This window comes from Ambystoma mexicanum, chromosome 5q, assembly GCF_040938575.1.
Source record: "Ambystoma mexicanum isolate Mex_15411 chromosome 5q, UKY_AmexF1_1, whole genome shotgun sequence".
Classification (NCBI taxonomy): domain Eukaryota; kingdom Metazoa; phylum Chordata; class Amphibia; order Caudata; family Ambystomatidae; genus Ambystoma; species Ambystoma mexicanum.
Genome location: NC_090933.1, coordinates 11,219,660 through 11,234,920, shown reverse-complemented (window position 1 = coordinate 11,234,920; position 15,261 = coordinate 11,219,660).

Genomic DNA, 15,261 nt, shown 5'->3' with positions numbered 1-15,261 from the left:
ATGTGGCCTCTTTCAAGATTTCTTAAGTTGTGTGAAACCCCCTATGACAAGCAGTGGCCACGTCATGGTCGTGATTTCATATCAGGCTTCGGAATGATGTAGGTACGAGCCACTAGTCACATCCAGAGATGGATCTTCATACCAACAAACCGTCTTGGATTCAGAACATTTTGGAGAACTTCATCAACACCCGGAGATCCTTTTCCCCCGATATACTCGGATTTAGTCCGAGCAAAATTCACAGGGTCTTCTATATGTTGACAACATTTCCCAATGATCGGGTCCCCTTTTTGTGCTGTAATAAAATCAGCATCTGGGGTTTCTTTACTCCACTGGGTAGTTGAGAGTTCATTCTGGGCATGTGTTTGGGACCTGGTGACAGTAGCGTCCTGGGTTTTCCCCAACAGGGACTCCATTTCGATGGGATCCCTGTAGATGGCTCTGTTTTGGCCAACTGGTCAGCCAAGTCATTTCCAGTTTTGTCTGGTCCCTCTATTTTGGAGTGACCTTTCATCTTTTTCCAGGAGATGGTCAGCTCTTTCGAGGTGACCAGATCATCAATTGCTTGGATTAATTTCCCATGCTTGCGGTTTGTTATTCGCACATAGCATGCCTGGATTTTTCCAATTAATCAGGTGCTCCACGAACCCATTCCTGACATAATCTGAATCAGTGATCATGACCAGTTCTTTGAATTGGTGTTGCACGACAGTGAGGATGGCTTGATATACTGCCATCAACTTTGCCACCTAACTACCTGGGGGATCGATCTTGTACCCAGCAGAGGGCTCTGGGGCATCATTCACCCAGGCATTCCCAATGCCAGCCTCTAGTTCCTTTTCCCTGTGATTATCAACATGGTAGGAGCACCCATCCACATAAACTGTGGGTATCCCCTGGCACGTGTCTTCCTCATAGACTTTGTTCGGGGTAGTAAGGTAACCCTCCATGTTGTCTTGAGTCTTTAGACTTTCGTCCTTGAGACAGTTCTCTTGAGCAAAGTCATGCAAGTCAGCCAAACCTTGCGCTAGGGGACTCTTCTTGTTTTGGCCATATCTGACCTCCACAGGAAAGCCTTGCATGGACAGAATACAGGAAGTAATTCTGGAAATGCTCACATTCCCTGTGTGGATTCTGTCACTTTGGAGATATTGCAATGGCTGGTGAAGAGTCTCGACAATGATGTGCTCCCCATGGATGAACGGGCGGGAATTCTTCAACGCCCACACCATTGCCACGAGTGGCTTTTTGCAATTGTTGAATTTTTCCTCCACAGAGGACAAAGTCTTGCTCACGTACAAGATTACTTTGTTGACCTTGTCGTGCTTTTGATATAATATTGCTGATAAGCAAGTATTGGAGAACACTGTCTCCAAGAAGAAATCCTTGTTCTTTATGGGGTAAACCAACCAAGGCGTTTGCGAAAGGCTTCTCTTTAGTTGTTTTAAAGCCTCAGCTTGTTCTGGACCCGACTCCCACTTGACCCCAACCTTTAGTAAATGGACCAAGGGTCGTTTGACATCTGCATAGTCCTCTATGAACTTAGTACTATAATTAGTAACTCCAAGAAGGCTTCTTAGTTCACACAGAGTAGAAGGGTCTTTCAATTCCTTAAGGCTTCCACCGTTTTCGGCATGGGGACCCTCAGGATTGATTTCGTGCCCTAAGAAGTTCATGCGGGTCTTACACCACCGTGCCTTCTGAAAGGACAGTTTTGCTCCAGCGTTCTACAACTGGGTCAGACCATCGTGTATTTCAGCTATGTGTTCCTCCACAGTTGACCTCTTGATTAAAACATTGTCTACATAGGCTAAGTTTCCCCTTTCACCCAAATCGGACATGGCCTTATGCAGGACGATGATACATTTGTTGACAAAGTTTATGGGCCTCATTATGAGTGTGGTGGAAAGGCAACAACGGCACCGGTGGTGCTACCGGTGCCGTTTTTACCTCTCCACCACACTACGAGTTCTGCTTGCGGGTGCCGGACTGCACGCCTGGTCTGACCAGGCATGCATTCTGGCACCCGTGAGCAGACCTCATGATTGCACCAGCACCGTTATTAACGGTGCTTGTGCAACCATGCTCCTGACCCCCATTCTGCCCCATAGGGCAGAATGGGGACCCGGAGGCCAGCCATAACGGCACCCGTGAATGGGCAATTACCGTGTCCACTAAACCCAGCATGACCCGGTTCTTGCCCATTCATGGGTGCTGGAAAAAACACAACTTCGGCGGAAGCTGTGCCCTTAATAAGGGCACGGCTACTGCCAGAGTTATAGGGCCTCATTACGACCCAGGCGGTAAGTTACCACCTGGGTCGTACCTTTACCACCATGGCGTAAACTACGTTTACGCCATGGTGGTTGGCGGATTTACCGCCCCATTCCAAGGTGAGTGGGGCGGTAAGTCCCCATTAACCCATTTACCCTTCCCCATTCCCATTTTTGCCCCATAGGGCATAATGGGAGTGGGGAAGGCGTTAATTACGCCACCGTAAATTACGGTGGCGTAATTAACAACAAGGTCCCTTAGCGCCATGGATTTTAACACCTGCTAAAAGCAGGTGTTAAGTCCTCCATGGCGCTAAGGGACCTCGGAATCAGGCGGTAAGGGTCGGCGCTGTTTACGCCGCCGTAAACCCCTTACCGCCTGGGTCCTAATGAGGCCCATAGTGAGGGCCTCTTTATCGAAAGGGGGTTCCGGTCCACGTGTATTTCTGCCCCAGAAGGTAAAGGCAAGCTTGTACCTGTCTTACCTACTGACAGGTACTGTCCAGTAACTGTTGGTCAGGTCAATGGCGGTATACACCTTTGACCCTTTGATCTGGACTAGTCCCCGACTGATGTAGGGAAGGGGCCATCTTCACATGTGGACCCGTTTATTTAACTCACTAAGGTCTGCGCAAAGTCTCCATTAGCCATTGGGTTTGAGTATCCCCAGTACCAGGTTATTAAAGGTACTGAGGACTGGATGAATTATCCCATGGGATTCTATATTTTTTATAATCTCTGTGAGTGACTCCACAGACGCGAGAGGCAACCGGTATTGCTTCACAAATACGGGAGCCATCTCTGGGTCCATTGGTATGGAGGTTGAATGTATCTCTGTGCACCCAAAGTCATACGAATCCACAGCAAACATATCCTGAAAATCAAAAAACACCTGTTTCAGCTTCTGATTTTGCTCTTCTGTCTCACAGGCATCAGCGAGATTGATTTGTTCCTCAACCATCTGCTTAAAATCTGGAAATACCTCAGGTTTTGCAATTTCGGCAGTATACTACAGTTGGTTGGAGAAATCTCATGTCATGGTGTTGTCCAGGACATGAGGTTTCAAGGAGGGGAGGTAATGAGTGTTGACTTGAAATACCACGTCATCCCTCCTGATGTCACGGTTACCTCTTTCCCACCATAAGGGCAGGAAGAGTACACCAAGAAATTCCTCCCTTGCTGGGTGAAAATATTTTCCGGAGGTATATCGTCGTCACAATTGTAACATTTGGAATTGGTCCCATGATCTCATTCCCTAAGTCAATAGAATAATGGGTATCAATTGCCATTCCAATACATGTATCTGCGCCCACAGTGATACTTCTAGGGTCGCAGTTATCCACCCAAATTTGAATGGTGTCATGTTCTAGGTCATCTAGTGGTGTCAGATGTAAATACAAACCTGACTGTTGGAGGTGATAATTCAAATTCTTATAAGCGTCCTGGTTTTTGAGGTTCTGTCTTCGCTTCATTTTTAGGGGACTTGTGAATTGTTGTACCTGTCATGGTATGGTGACCTCTTCTCCCATTGGAACTTCAACTGCATATGGCTTTAATTGAGCTGACCAAAATGCTTTCTCAGTGTTGTCAAAGCCCATGGGGTTACCCCCCCGTCGGGACCAGGCTTTGTAATTGATTAGATCCAAATTAATTGTGAATCGATTGAGAATGTCACTGCCTAAGTAAAAGGGGGAGGAGACATCTCTCACAACCCAACAATTATTTTCAATGCTTTTGTCGCCAATAGACATTTTTAGCATGCGCCTGCTAGACAGTAGTTGTTTGGAATTTGGTGTTTCCAGGCCCATTTCCTACTTATCAATCAACTTAAACGTGGGAATGGTCCGATCTTTTGGGAGTTTCCTGAATAATGCTTTGCCGATGAAGCTTCTTCCGTTATTCAGGCATACTCTGGCAAGAACAACCCCCCCTCCTCATTTACCTGAATAGGGAAAAACAGTTGTTCACCCTTTTTCAGGATATTGGTCAAACTTTGAGCTGGTTTTTCATCATCTTTTGTCATGTGATTTGGATTTTCTTCAGATTGTGGATCGTTATAACATTTCAGAATATTTTCTTCCAGTTTGGAATGCCACTTAAAACTGTGAGGAAGGTTAATTTTCAAAAATGGAGAACAGTTTCCATCGCCAGTTTGCTCTCCTACAAAGATGAAAGTGATATCTGAGACTTGATTGTTCCTAAAGTAAAATTCTACTTGGTCAGACCATTGTTCAATCATGTGCTATTTAAACCTACATAATTTGTGCTTTGTTTTAATTTGATTGGATGGTTAGTCTGAGTCCAGAGGACCTTGTTCACACAGTCAATCAGGGGTCGTAACATCCGGAGGAGGTCATTCCCCAGTAGACAATGTGTGCCCTCTGGAGTGATGACTAATGGTGTTTCACCCTATGTTGCCAATTTCGATCTCCAGATCCGCAGTCCCTTCGACAGAAATATAGTTTACATTGAAGTTCTGGAGTTGCCCAGGAAGAGGTGTGAGGGGAATTTGGTGACTCTCCCCCTTTCCCGAATTCATTTGGTCAAAGGCCTTTTTGGACAGAGAGGTGGCTTGGGATCCAGTATCCACCAGTGTTGAGAATGCACACTGACCCTGTATCTTGATGGAGGCATAAAATCTCCCTTCCCAATCTTCAAGGGGACAAAGAAAATAGAAAATGTGCATTTTGTGCCAGCTTGGATGTTATTATTTTTTTTTTGTACTCCGACACTGTGTGATCTTGGATAGTTTTCTGTGTCTGAGTCTGGGAATCTGTAAAGTAAATATGGCACCCAGATATCTGTGGGATTGGAAATCCCCTTTTTCCCCTGATACTTTGTTTCACCCCTTTTCATGGAGATAGTTACCCAAACCTGTTTGGGATGAGGATCCCCCATTGCTTTCAGAGTCAATGTGCTAACCTTATTGGGGTTTAAGAATTGGTTGCTCTGGGTCAGTTTCTGTACTTACCCAGTCTAAGTTAGGGTCTTTTGGGGCCCTTTATTACTTGGAAGGGGTCCCTCCATCCCTAAAAGAGAAGATTGTTTTCCCTGTATTCCCCAGGGATTCTTCCCCTTCAACTGGGATGACTCGGACTTCCTCCACAAAGTGGGTCTTCTTTGGACCTTGTTTTCTCCTACGTATCCTCTGTTCCCTAGGTTCCAGCTTTTCGTGGGTAGGAGATTCAAGTTCAGAGGTTGCCAGGGCCCCCTGCGCTTGAACCTGTTGGTTGTCAGGGTTTTCTACTTGTCATTGCTCCGGGGCACGAGTCACAGGCGTTGTGCTGCTCTGGCCAGCCATGTTGATTTGAAGGCTCTGGTGAGCCCTCAACATGTGACCCAGGTCTTGAGTTAAATTTTTGACCTGGCGCTCCAGTTGAAACATCCTTTCCGGTTAGTAGGGGGGTCTAGATTCATACCCCTGCTGCTCTTGGAAAGGGTAGCTGTCCCTTCTCCCAGAGTAGCTTGGTGTTGAGAGTTTACCTGATAACTCTCCATCCTTGATCTCCTGTCTCCCTGATTTGGGGATCTATTGTCCTGAAAGCATCGAGAGAGATGAGTATTGTTCTGGAAATTGGGGTTGGGAGGGTATCTGGGAAAGAAGCTTAAGTTAGAGGGTGGAGTATTTCTTACCTCCTGAGGTAATTAATTTCTGAGGGAGGTTTTGAGGGAGGTTTCCTGGTACTGTAGTTACCTGATTGGACCCCCTTGTGCCAGGGGAGTCCATACATACCCTAAAACGGGTCTGTTACCTTTGTACCTAGGGCTGATATAGGTGGCAGGGTCAGGCGAAGAGTTGGTTGGTTACCCTGCCTGGCTACCACCCAATTGTGTGATGGATCAAAGGGTCTACTCTACCTCTCATTCTGCTGATTAGTTGGAAGAGTATTTTTAAGCCTCCCATTTCCAAGTCCAAAATGGAGGTATTTTTCACCTCTGCCACCTTTGCAACAGTGGGGGTGTTCGGCCATTTGGGGTTTTTCAGGTTATTTTTATTCTCAGATGGCTTTAGGACTCATAAATCTGGGTGGCCTGTTCCACCACCCAATCCAGGGTCCTACGTTCATGGAAGTCCCTAACCAGTTGGGTCATTATGAATTTTGTGTAACGCTCACCTGATTCCCGTAGAGGCGCCGGTCTTGACTGGGCGTATACCGTATCTTCAAAGGTGATGTGTAACACACGGCTGGCTCTTTGGGCTGGACCTCTGTGCACTGTATGTCTGACTCGAAGGGTAAGATGTCTGCAGATAAAAAATATGGGATTAAGGAACTGGGTTATTGAATGTCTCTCTCTTCTTCCCTTTCTCTTCTCCTGTAGAACCCCAAAGGTTAACGCTCTCACCTTAGGTAAGTGAACGCCGTGCTCTCCATCTGGCTCGGGGCAGGGTGCTGTAACCAGTTTCTTCACTGGATAAGGGGAGCAGGCCTCTTGACTTCAGAGGACTGCTGTCCGTCGTTTACTGCACGAACGGTAAGTTTCGAGTAATTCTAATGTCTTTAAAGTCTTTAGTAATGATGTCTCTTGTTTTGCAGGGTTCCGGCGATGGCGGATGACAGGCTGAAGTGAGTTGAAAATGGAGCCCGTGTGATGAATAGAAGCGCCTGGAAGCACGTAAGTAAGCGCTTGTTGCCTGCTTCACGATGCGCTCTAACTGTCTTTTTATTTTGCAGGTACAAGTTCGGAGCGGCTGCAGGGTGCCGGAATACCCACTGGGTTAGATGTGGAAAGGAGTAATGGCACGTGAGTATTAAAGTTCCCCAATGTCTTTAAACGCACCTTGTTTTGTCTTTCAGATGCGGGATGCAGCGCCGAAGGCCTCCGGAGCGTGCAAAGAGTTGGTAAGCTTTTGTCTTTCAGATGCCGGAATGCAGTGTGAAGACCTCCGGAGCGCACGAAGAGTAGGTAAGCCTTTGTCTTTCAGATGCCGGAATGCAGCACGAGGCGTTGGTGACAGCCGATGGACCAGGTAAGTGAAGAGCTGTCACTGAAGACCGTAATGCTAACCTGTTCTTTCTTGTCTTTATAGGTGTTGCTGAAGACTGGATTCAGGATGGTAAGCCTTTTCCCTTAGGCCCAGGATCAGATGCAGAAGACACGATGAGCGTTCTGCTGCAGAGGATGCAGAATAACGCAAAGCAAGATTCATCCATCGGGTGTGCTTTAAATAGCCTCCTGTAGTGCTTAGGTGTCTCCTTCCACAGCCACGCCTAGGTAAGAAAAGAGTTCCTGCTTTCCAGAAGAGTTCCAGTGTTCTGAACCTAGGGAGTGGCTCCTGCCCCACCCAACAGGAAAAGTAGTTCCAAACAGAAGAGGATCAGAGGCTCAACTGGCAGGCAAGTAAGCAGCATGGTCTGCTGCAGGTAAGTCCACCCAAGCATTATGAGCCCGGCGCTTCCAGCGCTGGGACTGGGCATATTTATGAGCCTGGTGCCACTGGCGCCAGGACTGGGTCCAAAAGGTCCCAATTGGGACTGGTTGGCACTCGGAACCTGGGTTATGGATCTGCTTCCAAGGGAGTTGGGAAAACCCTGACCTTTTGGAAGCAGAGATCATGACATTTTGGGAGTGCATGGAAATAAGTATTAAAGAACTCCTGGCTATTTGTGCGCACCTGTCTAGAGTTCTGGGCAAATGCCTGCTTCAGTTCTTGCACAAACTCTCTAGGAGCTTGGTCCTCTCCACACTGCAGGTTGTAGGCCCGTTTGTGGGCCTCTTGAGGGTTCCTATGAACAGAGTAATGCTTTAAGATGGTCGCCTTATAGGTGGACCATCTTTGGTGATCTTTATCCTCCAGCCCTGCAAAGAAGCTGGAGTATTCCGTGGAGAATGTCCATTTGACAAACTCCATGGAATTGTGATAATTTTTATGCCAAATATGACATCTGGTCATACAATTCTAAATGCTCCTATACTCAGTATTTGGCATTTTTGTGATATGGTGTCATAAAGCTTTTGATGGCTTTTATTTGCTATATTGGGTCTTTTACAAGACCTCTGCTCTGTTTGGCATCTTTGTTTTTCCGCTGCACCTCAGTCCATTCGCCCCCTAACTCAGAGCTGCTATTATTGGTGGTCAACTCCTTGTCCTCTAGGCGCTCCCTGCCTCCATGAGACTGGGAATCCCTCCCAGAATGACAGGGTCTGGTCTCTTCTCCCCTGTGGTAATGTAGGTTCTCTGGGTCACTTCCCTTGGGCTCCCCTTTTCGCACAGGGGATTACTGATTTTCCTCATCCCTCCTTCCAGGTGCAGTGGAGAATTTCACACCACCTCCCTGAATGTGTGAAGGTTTTCAAAATTCTATTTTGAGGCCTGGACTCTGGTTCTTCTCTGTCTAACTCCCTGATCTTCTCATCATAGGAACCCTCCTGGTCAGAAGTATCTGCTAGGGTTGTTTTAAATCTGGATAAAGATGAATTTCTGTCAATATCTGATAGTGCCTGGCCTTCCGGCTCAGTTATACTAGGACTAATTGAGTCCCGCAGCCTACTATTTCCCTGTTCTTGCAAACTGGCAGGCATGAATTTAGCAGCACCCTCTGCATATAATGTGGTGAGTTGGCTTGAGGCCCCTGGTAAAGAGGCCATCACACTGTGGTCGGAGGGTGGCCCTCCATACTCTTACTGCCCAGGGTGCCTCAAAGCCTGTTTGTATCTAGCCATTTCCTTCTCCAATCTCTCAGATTTGTTCTTCTCAGCCCCTATCTTCTGGTTATATATAGAGGCATGAGTTTACAGCTCTGCTAGCAGGACTTGAGGAGCTTCTATTAATTGGTTCTGTGCCAGTACTTGGCCACTGAGTCCCTTAATCTTCTCACAAAGGGACGCATTTTCCTTCTGTGAGGCTTGTATTATTCAGTCAGTTCCTGTGAACATAACACGCTTTTCTCCATGTCCTTCCTTAACTGGCACACTTCCTGACACAGGGCACTTTTCTCCTGACACAATTTATTATTCTCTTTGCTGAAATGCTCTCTCTGCTGTTTCACAGTACTTAGATTTTGGCTCATCTGATCAAATTCCGCCTGGTAATTGACCTCCCTAATGATCAACTGACTATTCTCATCTTTCAGTTGCTTAATCTGCAATTGAAAGGCAAAAATGTCCTCTAAATAGGCTCTATTGTGCACCACTTGCTCACTTAATTTTTGTTGACTCTCTCTCAAATTTTCAACACCATCATGATGTCCCTCTCTCAGTGCAGAAAACTGGGACTCTAGCTCTAAATTCGATTGTTGCTGTGTCAGTAACTCCTCTTTTAGCTGCTGAACGATGTTTTTCAATTTTAACTCAGAATTTTGGCTCTGTTGCACTTTTTCCTCTACTTGCTTCAACTCTCTCCTTGCTTGATCCAAAAGCTTAGATTGGTTTTGCATAGAGGCTACACTAAACTGGTATCTTTAGTTTAGTTTAGTTTAGTTTAGTTTGTTTATTTGTATAGTGCTGCCGAACCCTGGGGTAGCTGGGCGCTTTGTCATTAATCTCAACATTAGTTACAGAAGGTTGCACATACAATGTGAAGACAGAAGAAAAGCAATACAACGGATAGGGTAAGGGACCGGGTTACAGGTTGGTCCTTGTTGAGGCCTAAATAGGTTACAGAATACATGCATCAAAACTATTGATAAGGAGTATACGTGCAGGTAAGGCCGCTGTCGTGCTAGGTGTCGCTAGCAGTCTATTGCTGGGATGTGAGTAGCTCCTTTACCTTCAATCGGAAAGACCAGAACGAAGTGTCGGCTCTAATAGTCATCCGTAAAGCATTCCAGGCTTTAGCTGCTAGGACAGGGAAGCTATCTCCCCCTGCTGATTTTAGGTTGTACCTGGGGATGGTGAGTTGGTGAAGGTAGGGGGATTTGGTGGCTCTAGTGGGGTTCTGTCACGTCAAGTTGTCTGCAAGATAGCGTGGGGCTGTCAGGTAAAGGCATTTGTGTGTGATTACTAATGTTCGAAGTTTAATTCTGTCACAGATGGGGAGCCAATGATGTTCTTTCCTGGCTGGAGAGATGTGGGCAGGAGATTCAGAGCGCATCTAAGGGCATTGTTTTGGAGTATCTGTAGTCTGTTCAGGTTATGGTTCGTTGAGCCTAGGAAAAGGGTGTTGCAATAGTCCAGTTTGGATAATATGAGGGCCCTGGCCAGTGTGAGGCAGCTGTTTGTGGATAAGAAGGGTTTGCAGGCATTGATAAGTTTGTTGGTATATGCAGTGGCAGAGATGGTAGCATTGATTTGTTTTTTGAGGGAGAGTGTAGAGTCTAGATATACGGCCAAGGTTTTGACTTCTTTTGAGACTTTTATATTGTTGCCGTCAATAATGAAGGAATCGTATCTAGGGTCAAGTTTATTAAGGCAGGCCTGAGATCCGACAATCAGCAGTTCCGTCTTGTCGTCGTTTAAGCAGAGGCTATGGGTGGCCATCCATGCTTGGATTTCAAGGTAGATCTCATTCAGTTTTGCAACGTCTTCCTCATAATTCCCTGTGAGTGCGATGAGGACCTGGGTATCGTCAGCATAGTTCGTGTATGTGACTCCCAGGTCGTCAAGGCGGTCAAAGAGGAACTTGGTAAAGACGTTGTAAAGAGTGGGGGAGAAGCAGGATCCTTGGGGGACTCCACATTGGATAGGGACAGGGTCGCAGCAGCACCGCCAGACGGGGCGAAGATCCTGGTTGTTCTGGCCGAGAGAAAAGACTGTATCCAATTGGTGGCATCCTGGGAGAATGCAACAGCCAGGGAGAGATGTCGGGTGAGTATTTGGTGGTCGACTAAATTGAAGGCAGCAGACAGATATAACAGGAGCAAGATGGACAAGTTGCCCTTGTCTTTGGCTACATCCATTTGGATTTTTAGGTCCAGGAGGGCTGTTTCTGTCCCATGCCTGCGTCTAAAGCCGTATTGTCGCAGACCAAGGAGGTTATTGACTTCCAAATGTTGTTGTATTTGGAGGTATGCTGCTTTGTCTATTATTTTTAGTAGAAAGGGGACGGTCGTAATGGGCCTATAGTTCGTAGGAATGTTAGGGTCGAGGTTGGGTTTTTTGAGTAGTGGTAGGACCCAGGCCTCTTTGATGTTGTTGGGGACTGACACATTTTTTAAAGGAGCAGTTGATCAGTGTACTGATGAAGGGGGCAAGATCTTTGGCTCTGTCCTTGATAACTGAAGCCAGACATAAATCACCTAGGCAAGTGGACGGTTTTAAGCTGGCAAATATGTTGATTACTTCATTCCCTGTGACAGGTGAGAAGTGGAAGAGGGGGCAGTTCGGCTGGGGGACGTTGTGTGTATTGTTTCCATAATCTCTGGCGGCAATATTATCTTTTTTAGAGGCTATCTTAGTTTGTAGTAGGGCTATTTTATTAGAGAGTGCTTGTTGGATGTTGTTGGACCAGGTTTTATCCTTGGTGCAGTCATCGGTGGGGGGTACAGGCGATTCCAATTCCCTTAGGATAGAGGATAGCTCTTTCGTGCCAGATTTGGAATTGTGGATTCTAGTGTTGAATATCTCTTTTTTTGCGTTAGTTATCGCCGCTTTGTATGTGGCTGCTGTCAGAGTAAATTTTTCTTTGGTAGAGATATATGGGGCTTTCTTCCAGCTGGATTCTGCTGTTCTCTTGAGGTTGTGTAATGCTTTTAATTCTGTCAAAAACCATTTGTTCACATGGGCAATTGGTTTGATCTTTCTTAGTTTTAGTGGTGCTATCTGATTTAAGGCTAGTTCGAGTGTGTCATTGTAAAGTTTGACTAGGGTGGCGGGATTGGGAGTGGTTGTAGTAAGTGCAGCGGAGGTGATGGGGTGTAGTAGTGGTCTAAGATTTTCAATGGTTATATTACATTTATTCCTGGCTAGAGATTGCTGAGAGGCACGGGATAGTTTGCTTTTTTGTGGTGTATTGGGTATGGAAAAAGTGATAATATGGTGGTCTGACCAGGCACACAGTGTGATGTCGGTCAAGGAAATGTCACAGTTGACGTTGGCTAGCCAACCTAGAGTTCTGCCTTTGTCATGTGTGGGTTTGTTGATGCGTTGAGTCAGGCCTGATTGTGTGATGGTGTCATTGATCACAGAGGCATTTTTGTCATCGGGGTCCTGGAGGCCAAGGTTGAAGTCTCCCAATAGTATAATTTGGGAGCCTGGTTTTGTGTTTGCTGTCAGGAGGTGGGAGTTGTCTTCCTCAAATCCTGGAGGTCTGTAGATGAGGTGAAATAGTATGGTTTTGGAGCTGGATAGTGGGAGTTTAAAGGACAAGAGTTCGGCTGATGATATGTCTAGTTTGGTGACTTCACGGATTTTCAAATTATATTTTGGAATAACAGCAACTGCGCCACCTGTCCCGGTTGGTCTATCAGCTCTAATAATAGAGTAGTTCTCTGGGATGGCGATAGCGAGAGAGGGTTTGGCAGCCTCATGTAGCCAGGTTTCCGTTACTGCAAGGAAGTCCAGGTTATTAGAGGTTAGCGCGTCTGCTATGTCGAGAGAGTGGGCTACTAATGATCGTGCATTAATAAGTGCACCTTTAATAGTGGTGACAGGTGACACTAGGCTTCAGGTAGGAGGTTGTCTGGTGAGGGGAGGCTGTGGTCATTATCTGTTTTGATGTGAGATACTCGTGGAATGAGGGGTGCAGGTATGCAGTCCCCTGAGGAGGGTGTTCTCAAAGGCGAGTGCTTAAGGTTGGTGCAGGATCTTAGTCTGGTATTTCTTAGGAGCATGGGGCATGCAAGGTCTGGCCTCATAGTATTAGGCATGTTCAAGCGGGAGCCAAGTTTAGTGTTTCTCAAATGGGTGGGGCATGGGATAAGAGGAGAGGGTGGAGTGGCGAATTTCAGTATCCATTCTGCTGGTGAAAGTGATGATGCATGATATAGCTTGGTTTTGGTAGGTATATTAGGGGGTGTTTTAGCCCACATATTAGGTGGTAGGTTAGAGGGTGGTATGTTGTGCAATAGAGGGAGGATGGTGGCCATAGTCACACTTCTTAGTGTGGCCATAATTGGGAGGTATGCAAGGCTACTTTGATAATTTGATAATTTGTTAGGCAAGGCTGATTTGAATTATGCAAATGGGACACATCAGGACTTTAAAATAATAGGCTGAATACGGATGTTCATCACGTTGCAGTAATACGCTAAAGTAGAGTGTACAGCACGTTGCAGCAATAGTCTAAATTCGAGTGTGCATCATATTACAGTAATAGGCTAAACTAGAGTGTACAGCACGTTGCAGCAATAGTCTAAATTCGAGTGTGCATCATATTACAGTAATAGGCTAAAGTAGAGTATACATCACGTTGCAGCAATAGGCTAAATTTAAATGTGCATCATATTACAGTAATAGGCTAAAGCAGAGTGTACATCACGTTGCAGCAATAGGCTAAATTCAAATGTGCTTCATATTACAGTAATAGGCTAAAGTAGAGTGTACATCACGTTGCAGCAATTGGCTAAATTCGAGTGTGCATCATATTACAGTAATAGGCTAAAGTAGAGTGTACATCACGTTGCAGCAATAGGCTAAATTCAAATGTGCTTCATATTACAGTAATAGGCTAAATTAGAGTGTACATCACGTTGCAGCAATTGGCTAAATTTGAGTGTGCATCATATTACAGTAATAGGCTAGAGTGTACATCACATTGCAGAAATCGACTAAATTTAAATGTGCATCATATTACAGTAATAGGCTAAAGTAGAGTGTACATCACGTTGCAGCAATAGGCTAAATTTAAATGTGTATCATATTACAGTAATAGGCTAAAGCAGAGTGTACATCACGTTGCAGCAATAGGCTAAATTCAAATGTGCTTCATATTACAGTAATAGGCTAAAGTAGAGTGTACATCACGTTGCAGCAATTGGCTAAATTTGAGTGTGCATCATATTACAGTAATAGGCTAAAATATAGAGTACAGCACGTTGCAGCAATAGGTTAAATTTGAGTGTGCATCATATTACAGTAATAGGCTAAAGTATAGAATGTGCATCATGTTGCACTAATAGGCCATTACATTGTGCATATCTTACATTAATGGGCGATGAGTGGATGAGTAGCATGTGGCAACAGGCTAGTTTGGTCGCTGGCCGTGAGGTTTAGTATAGTGGGAGGGGCTAGCAGATGCAGATAGTAATGGGTGTCAAGTTAGACTCAGCACGTCGGTGGCAATGAGCTGTCTTGTAATAGTGCAGGATGGCCTAGTCGGTGTGTGGAGTTGCCGTCGAGGCTTAGGTTGGGTGAGCAATTGGTGACGCTTCTGCAGCTCAGCGGGATGGAAGTCTTAATAACGCGTATAGGTGGGAGTTCCAGATGTAGGTGCCGTTAGATTATTGTTTGGATGCTTACCTTGTACAGGCATGTGGAGGACAGGTAGCGTTACTAGGCTCTTGGTTTCACAGGCGCTGACAGGCACGGACAGGAGCGTGCCTTGTGATGTGTGCCTTAGGGTGATGTGCCGGCTTTCCCCTTCCGGCAGCCTCAGGGTGCAGAAATAGGCGGCCACAGCCAATAGTGTTCGGATCAAACAAAGGACCTAGTTGCCTGGCAATGAGGACGCTGAAGGAGCGGCAGCCATTTTTTGCTATTATCTTGTGTCGGATCAGCGAGATTGGACCAGATGGTGCCGTAGAGCAGACATAGGTGGGCAAATTTGAAATGAAATCAGGCGCAGGGGGCATGAGTAAGGCAGTAATTCTGCTTATCCCTCATTACAGATGATGCCTGGATTCCGCAAACGTTGCGGTGCTTCGGGTGCATATGGACATCACGGAAGGAGTGGGCTCCAGCCCTCCTGGCATAATGGAAGTACATATATGCTGTGAGCTGTGCCATTTTAATTTTCTCATCTCTAGTGGTCTGTGTCATTGAAATGACTGGTAGAGCCCGATGTAACAGCCCATTATGCTGCCACATATCCACATTTACAGAGGTAACCTCCTGCATCATTCTATATTGCCACATTTCATGCTTCTGTTCTTTCCATTCACCTTAAATTAAC